At 40.7% G+C, this 27,000-nt stretch overlaps 1 long non-coding RNA gene across 20 annotated transcripts in view; it reads left to right on the top strand.

Moving 5' to 3' along the window:
• Window positions 1-27,000, top strand: part of LOC112990275 (uncharacterized) — a 262,631-nt gene that overhangs the window by 3,508 nt on the left and 232,123 nt on the right. For 14 of the 20 annotated variants that reach the window (XR_010385337.1, XR_010385334.1, XR_010385335.1 and 11 more), the window contains exons 3-5: window positions 14,450-14,628; window positions 15,339-15,485; window positions 15,570-15,630. This is a non-coding gene — a long non-coding RNA (uncharacterized LOC112990275). Of the gene's footprint in view, window positions 1-14,449; window positions 14,629-15,338; window positions 15,486-15,569; window positions 15,631-17,402; window positions 20,467-26,390; window positions 26,519-27,000 lie in introns of those variants that run through there. The other 6 variants (XR_010385341.1, XR_010385340.1, XR_010385331.1 and 3 more) reach the window with 4 other exon arrangements.

Below are 27,000 nucleotides of genomic sequence, written 5' to 3'. Positions count from 1 at the left end.
TGAGTAGTCAGGTAGGTAATTTACTTGTTAGAGGAACATCGATGTTGTTAAAGCAGTATTAGGAAATAACTGACAGGTGCTAAGGAGACAGACGTTTGTAACAGCCTCGGGATATACAGATTCTTGCACAGCGAGGAGTTCAGAGGCTTTCAAAGCCTCTCAATAACTTTCAAAAATATTTTAAGTGACTTTCTACTCGGATGAAAAATGTTGGATTAAATCTTAGTAGAAATATTAATAAGTTCTACCAGAGCAGCTCTCTCAAACCGCAGTGCTTTTTTACTAATCTGCATTATTTTCCACATGGTATATTTTAGACTTTTGGGCAGATGACTCCCAAGTTCACAAATAGCATGAAAAGCCATTGGTGTCATTAGTCATCAGAGGAAATATTTGCGTAACTACGCTAGGAGCATGTATTTGCCTGTGTTTTCATGACGCTTTGTCTGAATATTCTTTTAAACAACAGTTCATTTGAACAAGTACTCCAGGAGAGTGAACAAGAGATGTTATGACTCATGGGTGCTATTGAAACTAATTTCAAGCTTTCATTTGAACAAATGTTTGCAAATACTTTTCTACAGTATTTACACAGTTTTGACCTAAGCTTCATTAGCTCAGCAGATTCATTTCTCTGCTCCAATACCTAGCTGGCCAGCTGGAACCACTGAATGTTTTCATGTGGCATTTTCATGGGGAACCCTGGGGAAAGTCAGCTACTTGCTGATAGGAAATACAGAAAGGAAGTGGTAAAGCATGTGTCTCCTGATGGTGTTCTCTGCTGGTAAGCCACATCTGAAAGGACCACTTTTCTTGGTGTTCTTCTGTGAAAAGCAGTTTCATACCCTTTTAAAATGCAATTTAAAGTTGTGAAGCTATGTTGACTTTTGTAGGCATATATAGCTTTTTTATACATGCAGGCAATTACCAGGAGCATAAAAATCTTGGACTGACAGCAGTCTGTTCAGATGGACACTGAAAATGTCAAAGTGACATTCACTTGGTTATGTTTTTCTGTGCAGCCTGGAAGGATACAAAGCATCCGTTCCATATGAATAGGTCACTAATATGTGCCTTCTGGAACCATAAAATTTAGATGAATTAATTAGCAATAAGTCCTTCATCCCTCATGGTATACCAGTTTTTGGTACTTCTCATGCTAGCTGGAGGACACATGTAGGTAATAATCCATGCTGTTGCTTTTTGCCATTTTAAAATGGTTCTAGGTGCTTGCCTGAGATAGCCACTCACAATGCAGAATGGCCTGGGGCTTGAATCTGATCTCACTGCAGTTACACTGGCAAAAGTTCATTGTCTCCTGCAATGTTAATACTGGTTTTGGTTTTACCATGGTGTGAATGAGACCAGAAAATATGCCTGATGCTAGACTAGGTAATAGTATGAAATACTACTGAATGTGGGTCTGATATATGACCTCACCTGTGTAACTCCAAGCATGTATCTTTGCTACATTCCAGACTGTCCTTACACAAGCAGATCTTCTACAACTGAATCTAGATAACAGAGTAGTGGTGTTGATCTATTCAGTCCTTATATATTTTTACTGCTATGAGTGGTATTTCTGTGATGTCAGTAGAATTTTATCATAGAATTTTTCTACAAAATGAAAAAAAAGTTTATTTTCAGGTGAGTATTTGAATTAGTCTAGAGCCTGGTAAATCAGAAGGGTGGAATGTAGTTTTTATTGTCATTTGCATTCAACTTTTTCCCGAATACTTCTGGTCTTGGCCAATATTGGAAACAGAAATGCATCCCAAAATGTTTCCCGTGTTATTTTGTCCATTTTAAACTTCTTAGTAGGAGACAGACTCCTTTTACTTCAGAATTTAACTAGGATACTGCTGAATCCCAACTGGATGGATTTGTATCTCATGTCTTCCTTTCCCACTAAAACCCCAGTTGGTTCAGATATAAGCTTCGGGCTTTGGCCCTTCTGTGCCTTCTAAAAGCACACTTTGATCTCCTTAAAAACATAAGTCCAATAGCTCCTGGGTGCTTTAATTAAGTGAAATGAAAGACATTAATTTCCATAAATAGAAAAGCTTCCAAGAACAGCACCTAGCATTCCAACCCAGCCACCCACCCTAACATGTACTGTGAGAACAACTTCAAGTTAATTAATACTCACTGAAGGAAGGAGCAAGAGTGGCTTGAACTTTATCCTAAAAGATGCCACTGATATGATAAACAGAGGAAAAGATGTCCAGAATCTGAGCACCCCATCAATGCAATAAAGACATGTGAAGATGAAAGCAACTTCTTTGATATTCCCAGTTCCTCTTGAAAGAATGTCCAGAATCATCAGTGCAATCACAGCGAAGCACTCCGTGGCCTAGGAGAACTTTTTTCCAATCTGACTTTGACTCCTTTCTGCCAGGTCATGATTTTGAGTCAATACAGACATCTAGTGGCCAGAGAGCTGGCAGCTGCTTTATTCCCTGGGGAAATTCTCTCCTTGCACCTTCTTCATTTTCTTTTTCATTTTATTTATTTATTTATTTTAAAGAAGATAAAAGCAAGAACTTAATGCTGATACTTATCTACATCCTACACTTCCTTTGGTCCTAATTTGCCTGAAGCTGTTCTTAAGCTTTATCATGGGAACACTAAAGTCAAAATTCAAGGCTGTTTTCATAGGCATATAGATCCCTTTCTGGAAACTTGACATTATCTCAGCATTGTCACTGAAAGCAATTTGTGCAAACTAACAGCTTTATCTTTGCTGAGGAAATGAGGTTAAAAATTGCTTAAAATAAAACTGATAAAAAGAGGGGGATCCCCAAAGAAGAATGGATCAAATAAGAGTGTTATAGCAACACAAATGATTTGTTAATATTAGAGAGACTGCTTACCAAGAATTGTCCCAACAGCGCCAGCAAAAAGCAAGACAGAAAGCTTGTTCATTTTGGGTGCATCTAGTTTTCTCTTACTCAGTTCACCTGCCTCTGCCCCCCTCAAGAATGGATGCCAAGATTTACCTACTCTCACAAGTGGAAAAATATGATTTTCCTGTTTAGTCCTTTAAGCTCTAAAGTCTCAATGTGACAATGGGATTTTATTTTGGCAGCCAGCATCTTTGGCTACTTTCAAGCTGCAGAATTAAACTGTGTCATCTCTGATACCTATGCCACCATATTGTCTTTGGCAACAGTAAAGGATGCATCTGCTTTGCAGAATCCTTTGTTAATGGTGATGAAGGCACCATTTTGGTGCAAATTTGATTTGGCAAAGGGTGCTCCATCATTAAAATGCAGCAGATCAAAATCCCCAATACTTTTACCCCCATGTTGTAGAATGGTCTTCTAAGCTGGGATTCAAATTTGAATAGTAAAAACTCTGATTTGCCAGTATTCACTGATGTTGCTTCATGGAAAAGGAGAAAAATATCAATAGGATGAATTGAGCCCACTGATTTGAAATCAGGGCTACAATTAAAGCATTGCGGCAGCATTAAAATTCTAAGCTTAATGCAATATCAAAGCAGTTGCTAGAGCAATTCCAGAAAAGTATATTTTGTGGCCAGTGGTTATTTCTTTGTGCTAATGAAATGGGCATTTTTCTTCAGTGAACTGAATCACAACTAATTGAATAGTAATTGGTACAGGCCCACAAGTTCAGATAAATGTTGCCTTCCTAATGCTTTGCAGAAATGCAGAATCCATTAACTATCTTCAAATGAGATTTTTTTTTTCAATTAGTAGGATCTCAGCAAACCATTACAGACAGCATTCGTGCTGTCACATAGAACTTTTGTATTTGCTTAACACTGGGAGGGAAAATTTATTTTCAATTAATAGAAGTGCTGATAGTGTTTATGGTTTGGTTTTTCACTACAGAAATAAATATAAGGAACTGAGGGGTAAACAGGCCAATTTTTTTGTGCAATTCATAATTTTCTTTCTTAGATATCTGTAAAAGGCAACAAACGACCATGCTGGTATCTGCTGATTCATCTCAATGAGCCTTAAGTGCTGGAAAAATGTTATAGTCCAGAGTTGCCTTTGCTTTTGCTTGCTGACTTTTAGGAAAAGTCATTACTTGTTGAACAGAGCTGGGTAAAACAGTTAAGCTATTTAATAATTTTTATGGTATTTCCCTTCAATAATTTAAAGAGAAACCATTTCTTGGTTCAATCTATTTTCTATCAATTTTTTTAAGGTATATTACTGAAATCACTTGCAAGATTTTTATTTTATCAAAATCTAGATTCCCTTGTAGACATGAAGTTTTCAGTCATCATCAAACATTGAAAAAACATCTTCATGGAAAGACCAGTAAATTATGTTGGAAAACTTCATGAAAAGTAGAAAAATTCAGACTACTTTAGAAGAAAACAACCAGTTTGGACCAATTATAATTTCATGATGAAAAGTATTTCATTTGAAAACTATTTTGTTTTACTGTCTCTACTCCCAACTGTGTTACAGAACTGATATAAATGCTGTTGCAGAGACAGCTGTTTCATACAATTTTCTGAGGTCTTCCAGTCTGTAGTTCTGTGGTACCTGGACTTGAGTGCAGTCTATTGGCCCTTTCCTGCTAAGCGACTGTTTAATACACACAGCTGCAATGTGTCCTTGCGAGCATCTCGTGAGCTCTGCTGGTTGCACTTCTATATTGTAAAACACAACGATACACTTTGCTTGTCCATCTCCATATGGCACAAACTTTCCCAGCTCTCTTTCCAGGTCACCTTTCAGAATGGAACTTGCTTTCTTCTATTATTGTTTTTTTTTAAGAATGTAGGTGGGTATGTAGCTCATTAGTTTTCAACAGAGGGAAGGCAGAGGCTTACTCCTCTGTGTAGGTATTTCTCCTACTTTGTTACTAGCAGGCCTCAGTTATCTGGCAATAAAGCCCTGGAAGCTATATTTCCTGTAAGTACTTCTCCAGAGTTGGAAACTGCCTTCCATCCAAGCAGTGAGCACTGTGTTATGGAAGTAGTGCTGTCTCAAACAGCACAGGGTCCCCTGTAAGCCTGTCTTGGGTAAGATGCTGCCTCCTCTTTCTTTGCTTTTTCCCTACAACATACAGAAGGGCTCTGTGTATTATGTACTGGACCACAACTGATGTTCTTCTCTCTTCCTCTCTACGTACTGGTTTACTCTTTCTGCTTTCAGGGATGCAGTTTCCACTCTCACTTGCAATGTCTACAAAGAGACACAGGTGATGGGCAGATCTGGAAACCATGGGAATGAGCTCTCTGGGCCAGAGTAGAGAGACCTCCTCTTTCCCCTGCATGTGTGCTGTAAGCAGATAGAGCAGCCGAGCCTTCCAGGCAGCCAGTGTGGCGCTGTTCAGTGGTACTAAATTTCCTTTGGAAAAAACCCTCTTTCCATAATTCTTGATGCTCCTAAGCCTGATGATGCACATTAGCATTTCCTTAAGGTAACATTAAATTGCAGAGCTTAGACTATCTGCCAGCAAAGGGATATGAGCCCTTGCCTTCCCCATAGGCACTCAGGCCTTTGCATCCAATCACTACCCAGCATCAGGACTGCTGGAGGAGATACTTTAATTTATCTCTATGGTAACTTGAGAGAGTAGGAAAAGTAGCCAAAAAAACAGGGGAGCAGGGAGGGGCAGGATGAACTCAGTGGATGAGAAATAAACAAAATAATGTGCTGATGTGTTATAGAAGAATGGATTTATGGGTTATGACATTCCTAAAATATCTTTATTTAATAATGAAAACTTCATTATCTAGCCCTGTGCTGAAGTGTTGCCATGGGCCTGCTGCAAGTCCCTGGAAAGATCTTTCATCTTGACAGAAGTTCTAAATTACAACATTAGTGCTCTAACTGAGAGGAAGTTATAGCCTATTTTGTCTGTCCAGGGAAATGAGACATGCATTACTATGGAGCGGGTTATTGAAATCTAATCACTGAGAATATTAAAAATGAGGTAGCAAAAAAATTTCTCTGTGAGCACTGGGGATAAATTAAGTGATAAACCTTGAGTGTTTACTGGAGTTTCATTATTTTATGAAAAAGTAATTCATCTTTATTACAGTTGAGGCTATTATGTTTCACATCATTAAGAAAGCAATGCATGGAGACCCTAAAGCTAATTTTCAATCCAACTATCAGAACACATTAGGTTTTTATTTTTATCACAGGTATTGCAACATCCTCTGTGGCTGCGTGTTCTGACCTCCAGAAATGTTTGATTGGCAATGTTTCAGAGACAATGAGGTAAATCTAGCTTGTGCTCACTGACTAATCAGCAGCACTGAGTGTGTTGGGGTTCCTGCTTCTGTTTTAGTCCCGATGTCTAGGTGAGAAGCCTATTATTTTGATTAGAGCTGTGATCCCAGGCCCAAGTGTGTAATCTCAGCTGAGCTGTCCTCTTTAACCCAATGGCTGAATGACTGCCAAAAAAACCCCAAAAAACAAAAACAACCCCCCCCCCCCAACCAACCAACCAAAACCCCTTCCTATATGCGTAAGCAATCCAACAGCCAAACATGAACAGCATGGCTCAGAAAGTTGGTTTCTGTTTTAGTTACTGTGGGTCTGTGTGAATCCTTTTTTCGGTCTCGTTCACACAGGCTAGATTTTACTTTGCATTTTGGGTTTAGGCAAATACAAAGCCTATCAGTTCCATACAGTTCTCAGGTGATAGCACATGCTGCTTTATATCAAGCTATATTAAAACTTTACCAAGACTTGAATTTTTGGATATGCAGAAAGGTCTGGAACAAGGCAAGTTTTGCCTGCCTTCCTCTGGCTGTGAAAGCTTCCCTTGGCCCTACTAGCTCACAGACAAAGTCATATTCACCAAGGTTCCTCCATCACAAAGCAGAAGTAATACAATTGTAGAGTTGGATGAATACCTCTGTGAACACTCATTTTACTTTTTAAGCTAACTGGCTTTGGCTGGATTAGTGTCCCTGTTCAAGTTCGTGTTCCAAGAATATCATAGTGAATGTGTTTACTGGCAGAAGCCTTTGCTAAAAGGGCAAATTTTAGATAAACACTGGAACATACACATAGAAAATGAATCTGAAATTTATAATTGCAAATATTCTCACTGAAAGCTCAGATTTTGAGTGAGGTTTATTGGTTCCAAATATACGTCACTAAGAAACTATGAGGATTCAGTTATGGCATAGTTTAAACATCTGTAATATAAAGGAGAGAGCATAAACAGAAAAACTCAGGAGTCATTGCTCAGTCCTGTAATTCAGACACTTCTATTTTCTGACACAGGCGCTATACATGTTGATGAAGAGCATCTTTTTTCTTTACAGTACCTGCATTTTTCAGAACTCGTTTCTGAAATGCATTTCCTTGCTTGTCTAGTTACCTCTTTCACCCAGCGGTTCCCACATCCACCTAGGCCAACTTCTATGGAACTCACTTCAGTCACTGAGCTCCCTGCAACTATATTCTGCCATTTCATGACAAAGTTGATAGTGACAAAAGATGTATGTTGAGTGACCTCAATTGTCGAAAGAATACAAGAATTAAATGAGAACAGAGCACCTTCTCAAGCACACGATTGGTAGAACAGCACTGAACGCTGTCTATATCTTTGCTACCAGTAATCTCAATTGTTCCTTTTTCCTGCTGCCTCAGCCCACAATATACATCAAGGAAACATTTTTAATATGCTCTATTATTTTTTAATGAGCTTGTGCCCCCGTTATGACTTTTGTTAATATATGGTAAGTTCTGAGAGCTTATATAATTTGCAATTCCAGCAGCTGGTAAAGTTCTCTGGGTTAGGATCCTTTTCTGCTCTGTAGGGTAGCTGCTAAGAAAATAAACAAATATCATTGTTGCTATGAGAAAACAAACATAAAAAGGTATTATAATTCACTAGATCGTGTATTTGTAGTATGTCAAAACTGAGAAGAAAGTGGGCGCATATATTTGAATATTTCTTTGATGGACATGACAATAAAAATAATAACTTAGTTACATGTATAGCTTGAGTGGAACCAGAGGACATGTGCTGTTCTTGCACAGGATGATAATTCAAAAGTAAACCCATTGATTCTAGGGCTTGTATGCACACACATTTGATTGAGCTTGAGATGATTTAGTTAAAACTGTCTAGTTAGAACAAGTGAAAGTGTTTATGTAAAAGGCTTAGGTTAATTTAATAGAAATGAAACAATATAAATATTAATAAATTAAATATTAATTTTAAACTTAAGACTGCTTCTTAAAATAAATACATTTTCATCTATTTTAAGCAGGCAGAGAGCTTAAGTTGTATTAAACTATAATAGTGGAAGCAGTGCAAATCTGTATATTGACATAACTCCAGTATAATTTCATTGATTGTCTTAATTTCTACTGAGTTATTCCAATTTATAGTAGCCCTACTGAGGAGAAAATTTAGCCTGATGTCATCCAGCCATGCAAAAAATGGCTGAAGTGGTGGTGGATTGTTAAATCTGCAGCTAAAAAGGATAGTTGCTCAGGAAAAGGCACAGTCCTGGCCAGCATTTCACTGATGCGTGAAGCACTTTGTAGCAGGGCAGAAACCCAGGAAGGTGAGTTCTGTCCAAATCTGACCCCACAAACAAAGCCAAATTTGGCTTGTTTGTTTGCTTACAATACAAACCGATGAGGTGCTGCCCATAGCCTGCTCTGAGTAGGAAGAGCAGTAAATGCAGCACGAGTAGAAATAACACAGAGCAGCACTGTCTGCAAGGAGTCTTGCCTGAGATTTTAATTGGGGTTATTCAACCAGTGCAAAAAAGAGAAGTCTGATTTCAAGGTAGCTGCAAGAACAAAATGTATCTTCTAATTGGATTTTATGAAGAGAAACATACCTGAGTGAAGGGATGCATGTGCATACACATATCACAAAGGAATCTGAGTTTACTTTTAGGCCAAACCTACTCTCTGGTTATTACTTATAAAGGAGCTTGAGCAGAAGTAACATATCTTAAGATGGAAGGACTCTGAATGACTTAGGCATGAGTGCCCAAGGATCCAAAAGGGGCTTATGTTAGGAAACAATTCTGTCCTTGGGAGCGTATAAATCTAACCCTTTGGGCCAAGCAAATCATAGCGCGCTCTACAAAACTGGTCTGTATAGAAGACATAGCAGAGGGCTATCCTGTAGATGCTAAGGCAAGTATGTTTGTTGTTTGATGCCATTAGGTTAGGAGAATTGCATTTCTGAGGATAAGAACCTGTATTTTAAGGTTACTGTTGTTTTCTTTAAGTAAGGCAAGTGGCAATAGGGGATCAATCTGAGAATTATCTACAAATACTATGAAGGCCAAGAGGAAGTAATTGCTAGGAATGCCTCAGTCAGGATCTTTGAAACAGATAACAGTATCACTAGAATAAAATACAAATGTAATAAGGAGAATATACTGCTCCTAGTATCTGGTTAATCAATAGACTGTGAAGAGACTGAGGTGATAAACTATCTTGATGCAGGGCTAATTTTATTTTATATAATATGTTCATAAAAGTCTATTTAAAAAATAATTTTAACTGAACTTTTTTTAAATACAGAGCTGTTCTGCATTACTCAATATATGCCTTAAAACAGATGAGGAAGGCAGAAACATATCCTTGTTATACATGTATAATTTAAACAATATCATCAACTGAGTATTGATTGCTGAGTAATGTGCTTATTAATTAATAGATTTCTTCACATTAAATACTTTTCTCAGAGCTGTTCTGAGACCATTTAATAAGATGAATGGGGAGCCGTAGTACAACACTTTGTCATTAAATGTGTAAGTCGCATCAGAAAGAAATGTAAAAAATATGCCTCAAGTAGCTGTTTGCTGGAATGACCCACTGAATAGTTGTTTCTAAAGGTTGCTGTAAAAGATGATGGTGTAATGGTGGTATTGGACAGAGATGTGTCCAAAATGAAAAATTAAAATCTCAGAGATCATTGTATTTCAGACATCAGCTTTAGCCTCTTGGTCCTGCTTATCAAAAACTTTCTTAGAATGTCCTCTCTAGCTTCCAAATTAGACCATAGGAATGAGGATCCTTCCCTAGAAATCTCTCACTGGTTCTATACTGAGCTGGGACAGGATTTCTGATAGTGCTTAGCACTTTGGGAATGCATATGTAATACAGCTGTGATCAGTGAAGTTCAGAATTATAGACCTCATTCTTCAATTTGAGCACTTTTTCTCCTGTCATCTCCAAAAGCATGGGCACAAGAGGAAGACATCTGCAAACAAGCCTTCCAAAAAAAAGGGAAGCCAGGAAGGACCTTGCTTTGCAACTGTAATTCATTAAGATACTACACTTAATGGATGCTAATACAAAACCAGTACAAAGAAAGAGATGGAGTCCTAGAAAAAATGTTTTTCATGGATCAGCAGTTTATTCCTGCTGTAGCAAGGATGCAAAGAAAGCTACCATAACGTCAAGCAACAATACGAGCCCATTGCTCTTGAGGTATAACTTTTGTAAACTTTGTAACAGTCTGTGCATCTCTTCTCCTCTCACTGTCTATTCTGTCCTTAGGCCATGTGCTCAGCCAGCAATTACCCTTTATTCTATTTGCAGTCATCTACTGCTTTGTTATTATTGTCTTCCTGGTTTTATTTGTTCTTTAATGGCAGTTACAGTCCTTTGGCTGGGACCCAAATATCTTCAGTTCCTTTCCTGTGTAGATTATTTCCTGTCTTCTATTATTCCTACCAAGTTGTTAAAACTTACTACTGATATTTCCTGTCTCTAGCAGTGAGAGAAAATCTCCATGTCAGTTTTGAGCCAAACACCTGTTTAAGTACTTCACCATCCTGCTCACATCACTTTCACCAAACTGCTTTGCCTCACCTATGAATCAGATCTCTGAGGAGTATGGATAAGAGCCTGTACATTTTGCAGATATGCCATATCCAACTTTTGGACTACTTCTACTCTCATGTGCTGGGCAGACTTTCTAAATGACTGTTTTGATGGATGGATATTCCAAAGGTACATTTATGAGCTCTCAGTATAATCTCTTAAATGTTTTTTTCTTTTCTCCCTCCACCCCGTGCCATTTAATCAATTCTGTAAGCCATGATCCTTGCGACAGCTTTCAGCTTGCTTCCTGTTTTATCAGTATCTGCTGGGCTTTGATCTTACCTGGTAACTGTCTGGTTTCAGGGACTCCTGGCAAACAGCACAGCTTGGCATTTGGCTGAATTAGCCTTACTCGGTGCTGATTTGTGCCTTGTCCTCAACAGCCCGACTTGGCTTTTTTTCACCAGTGGTTATTGGAATATAATTTAGGCACTCTGTGATGGGAGGAGGGAACTGGAGACAAATTTTCTACCCTGAAATTTGTTGTAAGTTATAGCTGAAGTGAAAAATGAATGTAAATAGCAGGCAGGCAATCTAGTCAAGAAGCTTTCTGTTTATGGAAAGAAACACAAGGAGCCATTCCCAACATCCAAAGCTATTCACACTTCTTGACCAAGAAAGTGCCAAACTTTGCTAAAACGAAAGTGCTCTTGTTTTGCGCTATACAACATAAGGATCCTTCTCCAAACCCTGAGCGTCCCTAAGACCCCACAAGACCACCTGATATCTGAGGTTGTCATGGTTTCTTAGTGCTTTCCAAAATTTGACTTCCTTTGTAGAGAGTGATTGAAAATTATTCCTACGTTTGGGGACGTAGGTTGCACTGACCAAGTCACCTTCCCTGGCCATGTCCTACCACCCTGCGTGTAAATCAAATCATACATTTGTAGTATTTGTCTCTGTTAAAACAAACAAACAAAACAGATCTGGACTTCTCATTTCAAATTCCTAACCTTTCCCAGGGTTCAACTCTGTGGCACTAGGTCAGCCCACCTCTGATTTACGAGAGATACTTTCCATGCATGTGTATTTCTAAAAGCGTATTACTGCTGCTCCAGCTGGTAGAAAATTCAAAATCCTCACCCTGTAATGGTAACACAATGACTGAGAGTATCGTGACCTTTCTCGTGGCTTCTGCGGTGGCTGGCCCTGTTGTCAGCCAATACCAATGATCCACTAGCTTACGAAGCTATCCTTTATCCATATTTTCTTTGTGGGTTGAAACAACTTGATGTTCACATGGCGAAAGCTCTTAAAGCATTATGATTGCTAGAATGTGTGAGGTTTTTCTCTAGGTTTTAAACAGCAGCAAAATCATGAGGAAACTATAACAGCTGTTGTAGTACTTTGCAAGAAGGATATAAACCTAAGACCCTTATAATTCTATGCCACTTCCTTTCCCACTGCTAAAGGGTGCTGATGAGGCTATAAGCAGAAGACTGTATCTTTTTACTCCTGCAAGTCCAGGTCCAAGGAACGGGGGTGGTAAGGCCACATCTTCTGCTATGTCTAACAGATGCCATTGATTTCAATAGATATGTGCCAATCCACAGTTAAAAAAACTGGGAAAAAAATCATTTGGGAATGAACATTTAAAATGAGGTTTTGACCCATCTATAATAGGTCTTATATGAAATCCAGGAGCAAATTTCACTGATCTGCTGAAGGTCACGTGCAGAGTCTTGCAAGAAAGGTAATTCAGGACTTAGGAGTGCCACAGCTCTCCTCCACTCCACTCCTGCCCTGCTCTTCGTAGCTCTGTGCAGCAGACGGTCAAAGTGATTCTATTTTCCTTTTCAAACTCCAGGACTGTAATTCTAGCTGACACAGTGTGAAGTTTTATTTTTTTCAATTATTGCACAATATGCTGTAGAATCAGTTTAAGAAAAACTTCCCTCCCTATATTTTTATACCCACTGAGTTCATTGTTTGCAAGAAAAACTGTTCAGGACAATAAAAGAATGGAAGTGCTATACTCTAAGCATCATATCTCGCCATGGATTTTACAAGTATCTTACAACCTGTCCTCCATCATGGCTTTGATTAATAACTGGGCTTTTTAAAACATATGAGCTCTTTTCATAAGAGCCACTTTGTATGTCTGCTATTTGCCAGCTGACAATGAGAACTGGATCAAACTGGGCAGGTAGGAAACAGCATGATGAATATGAGAGACAGAGCAGGTACACATTAAATGTGACATCAAATCTAACTACTGTTAGGATAATTGAACAGAGATCTATCCATGGCCTCGATACTCATTTACATCAGTGCTTCCTTACTCTACTCAGCCAGAGTAAACAAGCCTTTCAAGAGAGCATAAATGATACCTATAGCTGTGTTAAACATGGTATAAAGGGACTTTGCACCAATGAGAATCACTCTGTACATATTTAAAATAAATAGATGGGCACATAAAAAAAATAACCCCTATTATTACACAAGGATGTAGTGGGAATACCAAGGGAATGGCTAAAGTAACAAAACTTGACACCAGTGATAATAAAAGAGGGAACTAAAGCAAAGAGATCACCCCAGTCTGCTGGGTTTTAAGTACTTAATCAAAACTGACTTCTACTACTGCAGCTGCAAAAGAAATGTTTCTAGCCTCCCATTAATTTCCATACAATAACCCTCTAATGGGGGAGTTGCTGGGGAGAGGAGGGCGATCAATCTGCTGTAATGACACACTAGAGACTAAGGGAAAATGCAAACTTGGAGCAATTTCATGGCAGGTGCAACCTTGGAAAGTACAGCCATTTTTCTAAGTTAATTTGTTCCCTTGATATGTTTGAAATCCATATTTGTACTTTAAAGGTCTAAAATGCAAGATGATTAAAAAATATAACCAGATTTTTGTAAGCTTCTCAATTGCATCAGGTGATATATTAATGCCCCTCCTTGGAGGTAGGACTGCTGGATATCTTTTATCATTTGTTGCCAAAAGAAAGGAATAGGATTGTTTATTCTAGCACTCACTTTGTCTTTAGCCTTTCGATTTACCTCCCTAGCCTGAAGCTCATTTGTCTCTTAGCTGAATTGATCCCGAGTATTATAGGAAGTAATAACAGTAATAATAACAGTAACTGTAATAGCAGTAATAATTGTTATTATTCATGTCATTGTTAGTAATAACAGTACTATGTAATGATGATCATTGTGGCTAAAATTTTTGAAGGTGCTTAAATGAGTTAACAACTTAATTTCTAATGCACTTTCAGTATCTACCTCTTTTGGACATTTATGAAAATTCCAGTTACAAACAGTAAAGACAATAAACATATTCAAGCAGGAACAGAGACTAAGGAAAGAATTCTTTTCATTTCAGGTCTTCTCCCCAGTGACCATTTTGGTAAAATTTGTATTGTTTCAAAGTGCTTTGCACTTGCATAGTGAGGAAAAACACCTTTGGTGTAAATGAGAGATTTAGCCTCTCTGGTACTGTCTCATAGAAGTTTTTTGGGGAAAGATGGAGAATTAGAGCATAGTGAGTGCCAGCCCAGATTTTCATCTGGACATGTAACGGGTAGCCTGTGGAGATTCATTTCTTGCAGCCTATAATCACAGTAGGTTATAAACACACCTCTTTTAGCTTGGTGCACTCCTTGTTACACTTTTCCTACCTCTTTTGACAGCTTCCGAGTTTGGGAAGAGGCCCCTTTTCCTCCTCCGATGTATCTAGACCAGATGTAGCACAGGGACCTCGTGGCGCAAAAGGAGCTCTCTCCGGCTGACGCAAAGCTGCTGCGGGTTTCCATTGCTGGCAAGCTCTGCTACAACAGAGGGAGTTCAGTCACTTACAGCACCCAGCAGGGTCAGCCCCATCATTTTTGTCATTGTACCCCTTGTTGTACCCTATTCCTCTTTTCGCCTTGTGATTTGGGCTTTTAAAAGCCAAAATCATTTATGCTGATTACCACTTTTCTTTTCTCTGCACTTAAGAACTACAGCCAGAATTTTAAAAGTATTGAATTTTAAAGCTATGGGATATACAAAATGTCTGAGTGAGCGCAGGGACTTTGCATGAGAATTGGGTCGCTGCTCTGCTCAGATGCTTTTGTAGATTGCACTAAGTATTATCTGCATCTTTAGATTTGTAACTGTCTTTGTGATACAGTCCTCTGTGGCTAAAGTTAAGGGGTAAACTTTTTACATGAAAAGATGCTAATTATTCTACTATGTCGCTGCATTTAGTTGGTGGTCTTGACATCTGGAGCAGCTTACTGCTATCAATGACTATTCTTATGTTCTGTTTTAGATACCATTTAAAATAGATACTCTTTTCCCCCAGCCCAGCTTAAACATTCAATACCAGCTACACAGATAAACTTCATGCTGGCTTAAGCGTCTTAGTTTTTTTCCTGTCACCCTATTTGGCTACCATTAGCATGCTTATATACCCATTAGGTATATCAGCAAAAGAATTGATCATTTAAATGAGATTGCAGGATTCATAGAGGTTCAATTATGTCTTCCTAAGTTTAGTCCCAAGTCAACGTAATAAAGTATCTGCCTAATTTTCAGTACATCATCAAAATCAGTGTATTGAAATTGAATGCTACAGAGAAGGTTGCCAGAATGATCAGAAGTATGATCTAGCAGCCACAAGAGGAAAGACTGAATCCACTAGAACTGCTACATCCCTGCCTGGAAAAGACTGAAAGGGTGAAGGTAGTATGAATGAGTAAAACCTTACAAACAGTCTGAAGAAGGTGCACAGGCAATGATTATTCACTTTTTTTTTTTTTTTCCCAGAACACAGAATGAAGGTACACTCACTGCAACAGTGAAACAAGAAATATAAACTAAAGAAAAGGTAAGGTAGTGTGCTAAATGGACCTCTGATTTGACCCAGCGCAATTGTTCTTATATTCTTACATAAATCAATAACTAGAGCTATGACAAATCCTGCTGAAGTCAGTGGGTCGAAATTTGGTTTATTTACAGCCTTCATGTGTACCTGCAGAATATCTGCATAGTCACTGCAGAATACCTGCAGAATATCTTCCTCATCTTCAACAATAATCACAATATACTAAATCCTTCTTAGGTTTTTTTTTTTTTTTCTTCCCACTTGTGTTAAAAACACTCAGAGAAAAGTAAGAACTTTCCTTCAGTGCCAATCTCCTTTTCTGGGTCATTTCTCTAGCGATTACAAATATAATTTTGAGGGATGTATGTTTTATCTCCTAGGTCTTTTAAAAGCTTGATTCTGACTTCCTTATTCTCATAGAGGAGTTGAGGAGCACAGCTTACTTCACCAGAGCTGTCATTTTGGGCTCAGTTTGGCTGGCTATACTTACTAATCTCAAATAGCATTTTACTCCTCTATCAGGTCAAAAGAGTAAAGTAAGAGTGAGAGAGGCAGATTTTTAATGCAATGAAAGTAGATGCTGTGAAACCTAATGTCTGAATGTTGAAGTTGGAAAAATTTAATTTGGAAATAAGACATACTGTTTAAATGAGAATAAATCTCTCAAATTCTTAAGAGAATAGAGCAGATTCACAATTACTTGCAATCTTTAAATCTATATCATTCATCTTTCCAAGTAATTTAACCACAGCCTGAGAGGGGGCACGACACAAGATGTACTGGTCTGTAATTCATTTGATCAAATTTGGACCTCAGTTCCTTATTGAAATAAGATAGGATTTGGGTACCTAACTCACTCGCAGCTTTTGAAAATCCTTTTTGAGATATTAGATAAGGTTTGGTTGCTGTCTGTCTGTCTTTGTCAGTAGTACCACTTCCATCAAACCTCATTGGTTTGCTCCTGCAAAACCCAAATACCTCCACATAAGACAAATCCATTGTCAGTATTTAACAGGCTAATTCACAAAACAATCTGCATTATGGAAAGAGAGCTCAGATTTCAACAGCCCTGGAGGGATATACATCGCTCCCAGACTTGTGTAAGTTCAGTCAAAGTTTTCCCTTCTACTAGACTGTTTTCTTCTGTCCACTGAAAGGTAAAAATCTGTAAAAGGTAGTTCAATTTCACAGGCCATAAAGTTGTATGTCCACTTCTTGCATTTCTTCCCTTTTTATTTATCACGCCAGAAGAATCTCTAAGCCTCTGAACACTTTCTTTTTTTGTCAAACACTTTCCATGGGAGGTTTTCTGCTACTTTCCCCAGTACGGAGTGACTTTGACTTGTGTCAGTGCATAGATGGGTGCAGATGCATCTTTCTTTGTAGCATATCACCCCATGCCAATCACTTAAAAATAACAAGAAAGAATTAGCAGTGGCTGCTTTACTTAGTTGTTCCCCACCCTCACTGTTTTATTTCTTGCTCCTGAGGTGGGTTGTTTGCTCACCATATGGATATTCCAGCTGAACTGTTTCAAAAGAGGTTTAGAAAACAGATCTGTAAGATCATTTTTTCCTTCTTTCTCATCTCCATTGACATGTATGTGGCCATGGTCTAAGGAGTAGCTCTAAAGCAAACACAAATGTTGGGACTATATGCACAACACATTCTAATGAGATGTTGTTACAATCTAATTATCCAGTTAATTAGAGGAGAGGTGAGGGATATGTGATGGGGGAAAAATGGTGCTTTTCAGAACTGATTAAGTAGTTCAGTTTCAGGTGTATGGCTGAAGGAATTTGCCCTATACCATTTTGCCATGAGAGACATTACACTGAAGAGTTTTGAAAACAAACTGCAGATGCTTTTTCTGGAATCTCTGCCACTGCATTGTCTGTTCATCTATCAAGTCTGAAAAGAAAACACCTTGATTTATCCAACTACCATCTGTTGGCTCAACACACTTAGTTGATCTATGGAGCACATATACCCCTAATCACTGTTTTGGGTGCACTATATCAGAGATACTTAGGACAAAATGAGTTGAAGTGGATATATGGGCAAACCTGGAAGTGGATTAAGGATGGGAGAGGAATCTCTTGGAGTTTTTGTTTCTGCATTTTTCTAGAAGCTGCTCTGCAAACTCTGTGAGTTTAGACTGACCAAGAAAATCCATCGGAAGGCACAGACATCTTTATTTTAGCCATAACACAAAACTGGATTCCAGCCACTTGTTCACTGAGGAAAGCATCATGAAAAAACATCCAGCTGAGGTTGTAACGTGACTGTCTGGAGGTGGACGGCAGAAGGGGACCGGGAATTTGGGTTCTGTTCCCAGCCCTAATGCACAGTGGCAGCTAGTGGTTATAGGCAGGGAGACAAACCTCAGGACTTCTTTTCCTATCTGTGCCGTCAATTCTGTACCATCATTCAGTAGTCACCTCAGAGCAATAATGTTGCTATTTCAAAGGAGTATTTGTACATAGAAAGTGGCAATATTCAGAAAATATGGATACATGGACAGTTACTACTTTCCTTCTGCAGGAGGGTCTGCAGTTTTCCCATTGTATAGTCCCCAGTTCTTCTTCTGAGAATGACTCTATGTGTACGCAAGCCTTAGATTAAACACAGGAAAACACTCTGACATTTAAAAAAGATATAAATAGAATAATTCATTTCACCATCTAGACAGGAGTCTCAGATCTGATGTGTGCATATTGTGATTCTGTGCCTTGCTCATATCATTACTCTTCACCTCTGCTCATAAACTTCCACCTAGAAAATTATGTAATTTAATTAGAAATGTGGAATTAGCCTACTGCAGTCACACTCTGTTAAGCTGAATCAGTTTGTAGATTCCATTGTCATTGGGGCTGGAAAAAAAATATGTTACGTTAGCAACCTAATTTTACGTGCATATTATGAGAATGATTACAGTTTAAGCTTTTCAGAGCCCCTGGTGTCTGGAGTGACCAAGAATAGCAGCAAGATGCTCTGCCTACCTCGTTAGCTTCACGAAAGCAAACAAGAAATGTGTCAAACAGACTGCTTCTGCAGTGCCAAAGGAAACCCACCAGGTGGCAGAAGTAAATAAATTAAACACCAAGAGCATTCATGGCACACCTTTCTAACCCCGGCAAATGGAACACGACGGGGTTTGGGAGGGCAAGACTTGTTAGGGCTCCTAATGAAGCAATCATCTCAGATATTGAAGCCAATGTGAACCTAGTCATTCATTTGCTATGTTCCTGCATCTCATCACTTGACCTTGAGTTATGAGTCACTCTCACTGCTTTAAACTTGACAAAGCCCTTGATGCTTTGAGCAAGGCATTTATAAAGGTATGCCTCATGAGACAGGAAAAAAACAAAGAAAAAGAAAAGAAGTCTCTGCACCAGTAATCCCATATCCTAAGAGCTGGCTGTGAGGGGAGAGAGAAGAGTGGGGCAGTAAATACTTGGAGTCTGATGGGATTTTGCATCAGAGGGACACCTCTCCTCCACTTGAGCTGTGAGGAGCTGCAGGATGTTTGCACACTTTCTGCAGTCTGCCTTCAGTGGATGCAGAGATCTGGCAGAGGACTGTGATCTGACTGGGTGTGATTTTAATGTGAGAAATGCGCTGCCAGTTGTGATCTCCCAGCTCACACACTTTCATCCACACCATGACGTTTTGCAAGAGGGAGCGTGGTGTCATGTGCTGACAGAGAGCAATGTGTACATAGCCTGCTTCTCTCTAAAAGATTAGGCAATAGTAGTTACTATTACGGCAGTAACTTTTAGGAAAAACACTACGCTTTCATTCTCCAGTCCTGCAAGGAGATGTCAGTACACTTGTAATTATGTATACTTACATGATTCTAACTACACATGTGTGCACACACACATAGAAGTTTAGGAAAAGTAAAGTTATTTTAGCATTTCTGGACATCAGTAGAAGAAAGCTGATCTTACTGTGACTCTTTACCACTCTCCTATGACACATGCAAAAGGAAAAGGCATCTGATGCTATGTTTCAAAGCAGATTGTCATAGCGTGCTGGAAGGAATTGTTGCCCTCCCCAGACCACCTGTTCTTCACTACCTTCCTCTAGGGATGGTAGGGGAGGTTAACGTTTTCCTGAAGACCTTGCTAAAGCACACGAACTGTAAAGACGGCAAACCTGACAGATCAAAGCTATTATCTGAAATGGCAACCTCTCCCTATTTCTGCAGGGAACCTATACGTGACTCCAAACATTTTAATCTCTATTTTATTTCCTTCTGTTCAGTCTCATAATGAATTCATTCATTTGTGTGAAAACACAGAAAAAGAAGGCAATGTCATGGCCTAAGAAAAGTGGAGAAGGAGGCGGATTCACAGCAGTGGCTAGAATACCTCTCCTGTATCTCTTGACATCCTACGAGAGAAGGTAACACATTACCAGGAGGAAAAACATTTCCCTCTCTGTAATAATTACAATCACAATTAGCTTCCTGTAGTTCCTGAGTGCTTCAGATCCACCCAGATCCATGTATTTCACAATGTACTGAAAACAAATCTCAGTTCATACAGTTTAGCAGGACATTTCCTACATCAGCCAGCATGTGAGTATTCATGTTTATTTTCTCCGCTGCCCTTCAGGCTCTTCCATCCTCATTCCACAGGATTTTTTTTGGAACCTCCCATACCTCCCTGCTTGGCCCTGGGACTTCACTGTATGTCACTTATGGTAACTATAACAGCAATGCTAAAGGACTACAACCAGGTCATCCTTTTCCTTGGCATGTTTTTATATTATGGAAAAAAGGAAAACCGTAAGGACATTTGTATTTTTAAAAAATAAAAACAAATAAAATCATCCTGGTTTGAAGTTCACAAATATTTTTTGAAGGGAGATGGGGAAGGAAGAGTTTAGCCTGCAAACACTTATTTGTCATACAGTCTGACTAGTGCTTTTCAACATGCTTTGATCCTCCTCTTTTTTTTGGCCCAGGCATTAGATAATGCTTTAGAAGCCATTAGAAAAAATTGTGACAATTGAAATGCTTTGAAAAATGACAGTTTGATAGTCTAATAATAGCCCCTATACTGATCTGGAGAAGGTTTTCTTTTCTTTTTTTTTGGTATTCATTATGTACAGTACATTTCAAAATGTCCTTTTCTCCCCCCAACAAATAATTTAACCCTTTCAGAGACCTGCAGTCCTGGAAAAGTGAAATATACAGATACTAAGAAATGCATATATATAACACATACATATATTGAAAGATGTAGGTACACTATAAGGAGCTGGTAAGAGATGTTGTGATGCAGAGAGGGGAAGAAACTGAGAATTTAATAACATCTTTGTGTTCTTTGAAAAGAAAAGAGAATCAAGAAAGACTAGGGTCTTTTTTGAAAATGCTACTGGGGAAAAATGCTGACTTCTCTGATACTGATGGTAGGAAACTATTGAAGAAATCTCAAGCTATCCATCACCATGTTGAGTAAGGGCCAAGAGAACTAAGGAAGAACCAAGCACAGGAGTTTAAAAAAAAAGAATGTCCAGGAAGGTGAGAACAAGGGAATAAAGTTGAAAGAAGGAAAACAGCATGGAAAGGCCAGAGAATACTTCTGAGAAGTCCTCACCAGAAAAAAACAGACCAGAAGAGCAAAGTCTTGACAAAAAGAGGGGGGGGGGCACTCCAGTTTCAAATCACATCAAATACTGGGTAAAACAATCTTTTTCTAACTTTGACCTGAACCTATGTGTTCATCCCTAACTGAAGTCCAGTAAACCTTGTTGAACGTGCACACCCCAAAATGCTGATATATAAAGTATCACTAACATCTGAAACTTCCTTTGCATCAGCTGAATATATTTTACAAAAATAAGCTTGCAGTTATGGGAGGGATAAAATAACTAGTATGCTTACAAATTTAAATTATGAAAGGCAAGAGTCAGTTAGTTCTGCACAAACCTTTTCCTTTGGGCCAGAGGAGAAAAACTCAAAACTTTTGATTTCTGCTGATTGCATCCATTACATCATTTAGGGTGGGATTTTTACAGAGCTATGAGGAAGTTAGGAGAACAATTACCTTTGCACTGGAAGTTGCATGCTTCAGTTCTCGTATTCAAATCCAGTCTGAGGGCCTGTGGCACCTCCAGGCAGCACTTGGGTTGGTCGCAGTGGCGTTGTCCCTGGACAGCCAAACCGTGAAGCATCTCCAGCACTGCCAGCGAGAGTGAGCTTCATGCATGTGGACTTTACCAGGCTCGAGCGACGACAGAGGAGAATCGTTTGGTCAGATCAACCATTTGTTTTTCTCATGAGCTTCTTTTGCGCCAGGTCCTTTTACTCTCACAGAGTAGGAGCCCTTGCAATGAAACCCTATTGTGCATTGCTTGCATTTGCAGGTACCAAGCCACATGCTGTGGTCAGGTCTCACAGATACAAAGGCCGACAGACAAGAATTTGATCTGTGTTCTTTTTGGGGGTCATGTAAGCGTCACGTTCTTACTGCTTCAGCACAGAGTAGCAGTTCCAGTGTTCAGAGTAAGTCCAAGTGACTTAACTGAGGGTGCATGTCTGGGATGAGGACTGCTGCTTCTTGAAAACTGTAGCTCAGTGATGAAGCCTCTGCTAAGAGTCTCAGGCAGCTTCTGAGCCCCACCGCCAAGAGAAGTCCCTGGGCGAGGCGATCTTCTGGTTCTGCCTCCTACTGGAGCTGCTGGGTAGCGAGACTCCACGCAGCCCTGCTGCAGGTAGCTCCCGCTGCAAGAAGTGCTGAAAGTCCAGGGATCAACACTGGCAGTATCGTATCATCTATTCTTGCTCTTCATTTATCATTCCCTGCCCGTGACACAGGAAAGACCTTTCATCTCACACAGCCTTCTGTATTTATCAGCGGCAGGGGCTTTCTTCCCCCTCACCAGTGACAGCTCCGTGTGAGGGCCAGGCCGCCGCTGCAGGGCCCTGCCGGGGTCGGCCCGGAGACCGGGTCCTCGGGCACCTGTGTGGCGACCAGCAGGGCCAAGCGCCAGCCGGGAGCACGAATGAGCGCGGCAGGCTCAGGGCCGGCGCCCGCGGTGAGAGAGGCCGGTGGCCACCGGCACCGCCGTGGGGACGGGGCAGGTCCCAGGTCAGGCCGGGGAGCCGGGAGGGCCTCGGCCTCCGCCGGGAAGCAGCTCCACAGGGCCTGGCCGCGGCCTCCCCGCCGCCCACCTGCGAGCTGGCCTCAGCCCTGGCGTGGCGATGCGCCCCGGGGCCTCAGGCCGGGCTCCCCCCTCAGCGAGGGCGGCCCCGCGCCAGCCTGGGGCCGGGCCACGGCTGTGAGGCGTCCGCCGGGTCCCGGGCCAGGTCAGGAGTCGCCGGGGGGGGGGCCGGGCCGCCCCTGAGGGGACGCGGGGGGAGCAGGGCCGTCCCTGAGGGGAGGCGGCGGGGGGGGGGAGGGTCAGCACCTGAGAGGATGTTGGCGCCGCGAGGGGAAGAGCCAGGCCGCGGGGCCGGGGCTGTCCCGCCGCTGCTCCTGGGGGAAACCTCGGGGCCGCGCCCGCGGCGCCGGGCCCCGGGGGACCGCTGTGGCCGCGCGGGGCCGCGGTAACGGTCGCGGCGGGGTAACGGTCGCAGTAACGGTCGCGGCGCGCTAACGGTCGGGGCGGGCTAACGGTCGCAGTAACGGTCGGGGCGGGCTAACGGTCGCGGCGGGGTAACGGTCGCGCTAACGGTCGCGGCGCGGGCAGGCGGCGCCCGCGGTGAGAGGGAGGCCGGCGGGCGCCGGGCGGGCGCCCAGGCTGCTCCCGGAGCGGGGAAGAGGGTCTGAACACAATCGGGCGTTGTTAGAGGAGGCGCCCGGCAGCTGCCGCCTTCCCTTAGCCGTGCGGAGCGCCGCTGTCAGTGCGCGAGGCCGTGGCTGCGCGGCCCCGAGCAGGGTTTTCTCCGGGGGTAAAATGCATCGCGCAGGGTGAGGTGGATGGGAGCTTCCATTTCAGCGCACGATCTTGTTGTCGCAAAATCTTATTTGGCAGCGATAAATGAGCAACTTTCAAGCCTCAGAAGTGATTAATTTCTCACTGGAGCTGTCTCTGAGGCTGTCACAGCCTGACAATCCTGACATAAGTGTCATTTATAATGTCACAAGTCTATTACACATAAATGTCATTATACAATTACTCTGAGGATGAAGGAAGGTTCACAGGGGGAAGAGCGTCTGATATTAACTCAATTATAGATTTTAATGTTATTGTTTGGTTGTCCTCCTTCATACAATTACACTGGGTCTGATTTGTTCATTTTGTGCAAATTAGCAATTATTTATTGTAGCGATAGTACCAGGCAACCCAGGTAGGGTTTGTGTTATTAAAACATTGGCACAACCATGCGCATATTGCCATGATTGATATCAACACGAGGATCATGGTGCTTTGATAATTAGCCCTCTTGAAATGAGGGCTCTTTGCTCTCTCTCCCCCCACTTTTTTTCCCCCCCATCTCTCTGAAAGGCACCAGCATATGGATGAGATGATAAATCCTCCATGTGGTTTTGATAAAGATGGCTTGATTTAATGAGGGTGACTTTTTGTGCTGCTTAACGAAAGAAGCTCTTTCTTGTTAGAAGGACAGGAGTTCAGCAAATTCCCCTGCGCTGCACCTCAATTATTCCTTAAAATTGGCATAAATGTAGCCTTCATTTATTTCTAACAGGCTTTCATCCTCCTTGGCCCAGACACAAACAAGACTTGCGCTGTGGCTTGGTGTACTGACTAGATTTGAATGTATTATGCATAAAAGATAAAGTAACAGAGCTGACTGGCTGGCTAGGAAAGAGAAAGAGATACCTGGGATAGTGCTACGATACCCATCTCTCCCTGAACAGTTACGAGAGCTGAGTTGTCAGTTTGATTACAGGTCACTTGAATCCAGCTCAATTTTGTGGGTTGGAAAACTAAACTGCCTATTAAGATATAGGCAAAGACTTGGTTCTGAGGGCACAGAGAATTTTTGTGCTGGCCTCAGTAATTTGGAGCACTCTGTACCATAATCTGAGCTGATTTATACAGGTGTAAATTACAGAAAAAGGCCATGAGTTTCCATGATAATCCTTCAGATTTATACCGGGACAACTGAGATGAGAATCAGGCCTTTTAAATTGCTCCCTTTGCCTGTTTGCTATTCTGGGATGCTATTGTTCTCAAAGGGACATCTTTAAAGCAAAAGCTGGTAGAATAATTTATTTGCGAATAATTTATTCAGTGATTGATGGGAAAAGCTGCTGAATAAATAATTCACTGAATGCTAATGGAACATCAGAGATGGTCGAATAATGAAAATGTTTATTTGCAAATAATTTATTCAAAGAAAAATGCTGAAATATATCAGCTCAATTATTCTTGGTGAATAACCAGCCATTCCTACCCAGCCCAGCCCACTGTAACATGTTGTACAAAAATGTTTTGTTTTCCTTAACAAAATGAAAAATCCCAGTAGCTAACTAATATTTGCTCAGAGTGAGGAACTCTGATCCTCTGTTCTCTGGATAGAAGTGTCACAAGAAAGACATGGAGAAGTTAGGATAAGAAAGTCCTTAAACTTGAGCTCAACCTGAAGCTGAATTTAACTTAAATTTCCATGGCGCTTTTATAATACAATCCTCTTTCACCCCTTATTTATTGTTATTATTAGCAGCAGCTTTATAATCTGAAATCCTCTGCATAATTGTAGGCCTTGCCTTTTTTTTCTCTGAATAGCCTAGGATCTGGCCCTATGCCCACTCTGTGTGATGAGTGGTTTGCATTGTTCCTGCAGGGTCACTGTAGCTGGGGAGGGATTTCCTCAGGTGATAGGCCTGGAGCACTGGGCAGCTCCATATTGTCCTCTGTTTTCAAGCCTCCATGAGCTCCACTGATCAGAAGCTGAAGTAAAAGAGTTTGGAGGACACAATACATACTTTATAAAAACATGGATTTAGGAGAGAGCCCTGATGGTTCACAGCTTAGTTTGGGTAATAAGAAAGGACGGAGTCAGTTGCCTCTTGTTTTGCATCTTTATAGCCTGGATCGCTGAGCAATTTTGAAACCTAACGATGACTAAATGATCTTTCAGCACAAACTTGACCTTCATGGGATTGAACAGGCATCTCTGTGGTTCTGATCAATTTTTTTAAAGATGCATGCTCAAGACTTGAAATTTTAAACCTACTGTGACTACAGCAAAATTAAATAAATAAACCAAAGCCAGAGCTCCTCAACAAAACTTTTTTTCCCTACTCTCTCCTGTTTGGCTGATATTTAAAGACCATGAGCTCAGAGTCTCCAGGCAAAAGATATACTGCATATAGCAGGTATTGAAAGCATTGCAGCCCTCAGCTGTTCCATTTGCCACAGGAGATCTTTTCTACATGCATGCAGCTGTACAATGGGTCTCAGGTGCTCCTGGAAGATTGAAGTGATTTTGTGCTGGTATTAGAGCAAATACCAAAAAAGTCTAAATTACATTTTAAAAGGAATCTACCCTTTTATCTTTTAACCTTAGGCCTCTCCCACTCATGCAGAAAAATCAATCTAGACTAATCTACTGTCCAAGTAAAAATAAAAAGAGGAACCCATATAAACATCTATTTTGTCTTCTTTAAGATAATTTTCACAGAGAAGTGTATCAAAACCTCCAAAGCTTCCTCCTGGGTCTTAGGACAGAAGCTGCTTGTCCTGAAAGGATCCATCATGACTACTGGGGAGAGTTTCAGGAAGGAGCAGTGGATACATTCTCCCTAGTTATCTAGCATGTTTTTTTTTTTTTTTTTCAGTAAGAAATTCAGCTACAAGCTATACCTACCTGCCTGCCTCTTTAAGAAGAGCTGTAGTAATAAAGTCTTTCTGAAGACACAGCTGTAGCAAACTAGCAAACAGGCAGTCACCTGAGACCATGGAGCAGGTAAAAACAGCAATCTGGGTCATGTTTCTGCTTGCTGGAGGGTTTAATATTAACTGTAGAAAAGGATGGTTTGATTATTTTTATGGTTTATCTAGTTTATGGATCAGGGTTAGCACTAATGGGGGGGAAGTACTTTCAGCAGAAGCTCTGCATCTCTTCACATTCAGGTTTTCAGGCTGTAGAGATATGGCTTCATTAGAACAGAAACACACTATTTCCTCATTATACAGAAGGTGTATAGTGTTCCTATGGCCAGATAGTGTTCAGGCTAGAGGGGGGACTCCAGGCTCAAGAAGAGTAGAGAGTTGGTTACCTCTAACAGGGGTATCTTCAGTTGACTATAAAGTTACAATTGTTAGAGAAGGAGGGAATAAAACAGGATATATTTAGCCCAACTCTTTGAAGTGAGTTAAGGTTATTTATTACCATACAGCTGTAAGTGTTCTAGCACCTATAGTTTACTTGATGCTGCTAGTGTTGTG

Source organism: Dromaius novaehollandiae, chromosome 27 (genome assembly GCF_036370855.1).
Source record: "Dromaius novaehollandiae isolate bDroNov1 chromosome 27, bDroNov1.hap1, whole genome shotgun sequence".
Classification (NCBI taxonomy): Eukaryota; Metazoa; Chordata; class Aves; order Casuariiformes; family Dromaiidae; genus Dromaius; species Dromaius novaehollandiae.
Note: the sequence above shows the minus strand (reverse complement) of the source record. Positions and strands in the feature narration are given on the sequence as shown.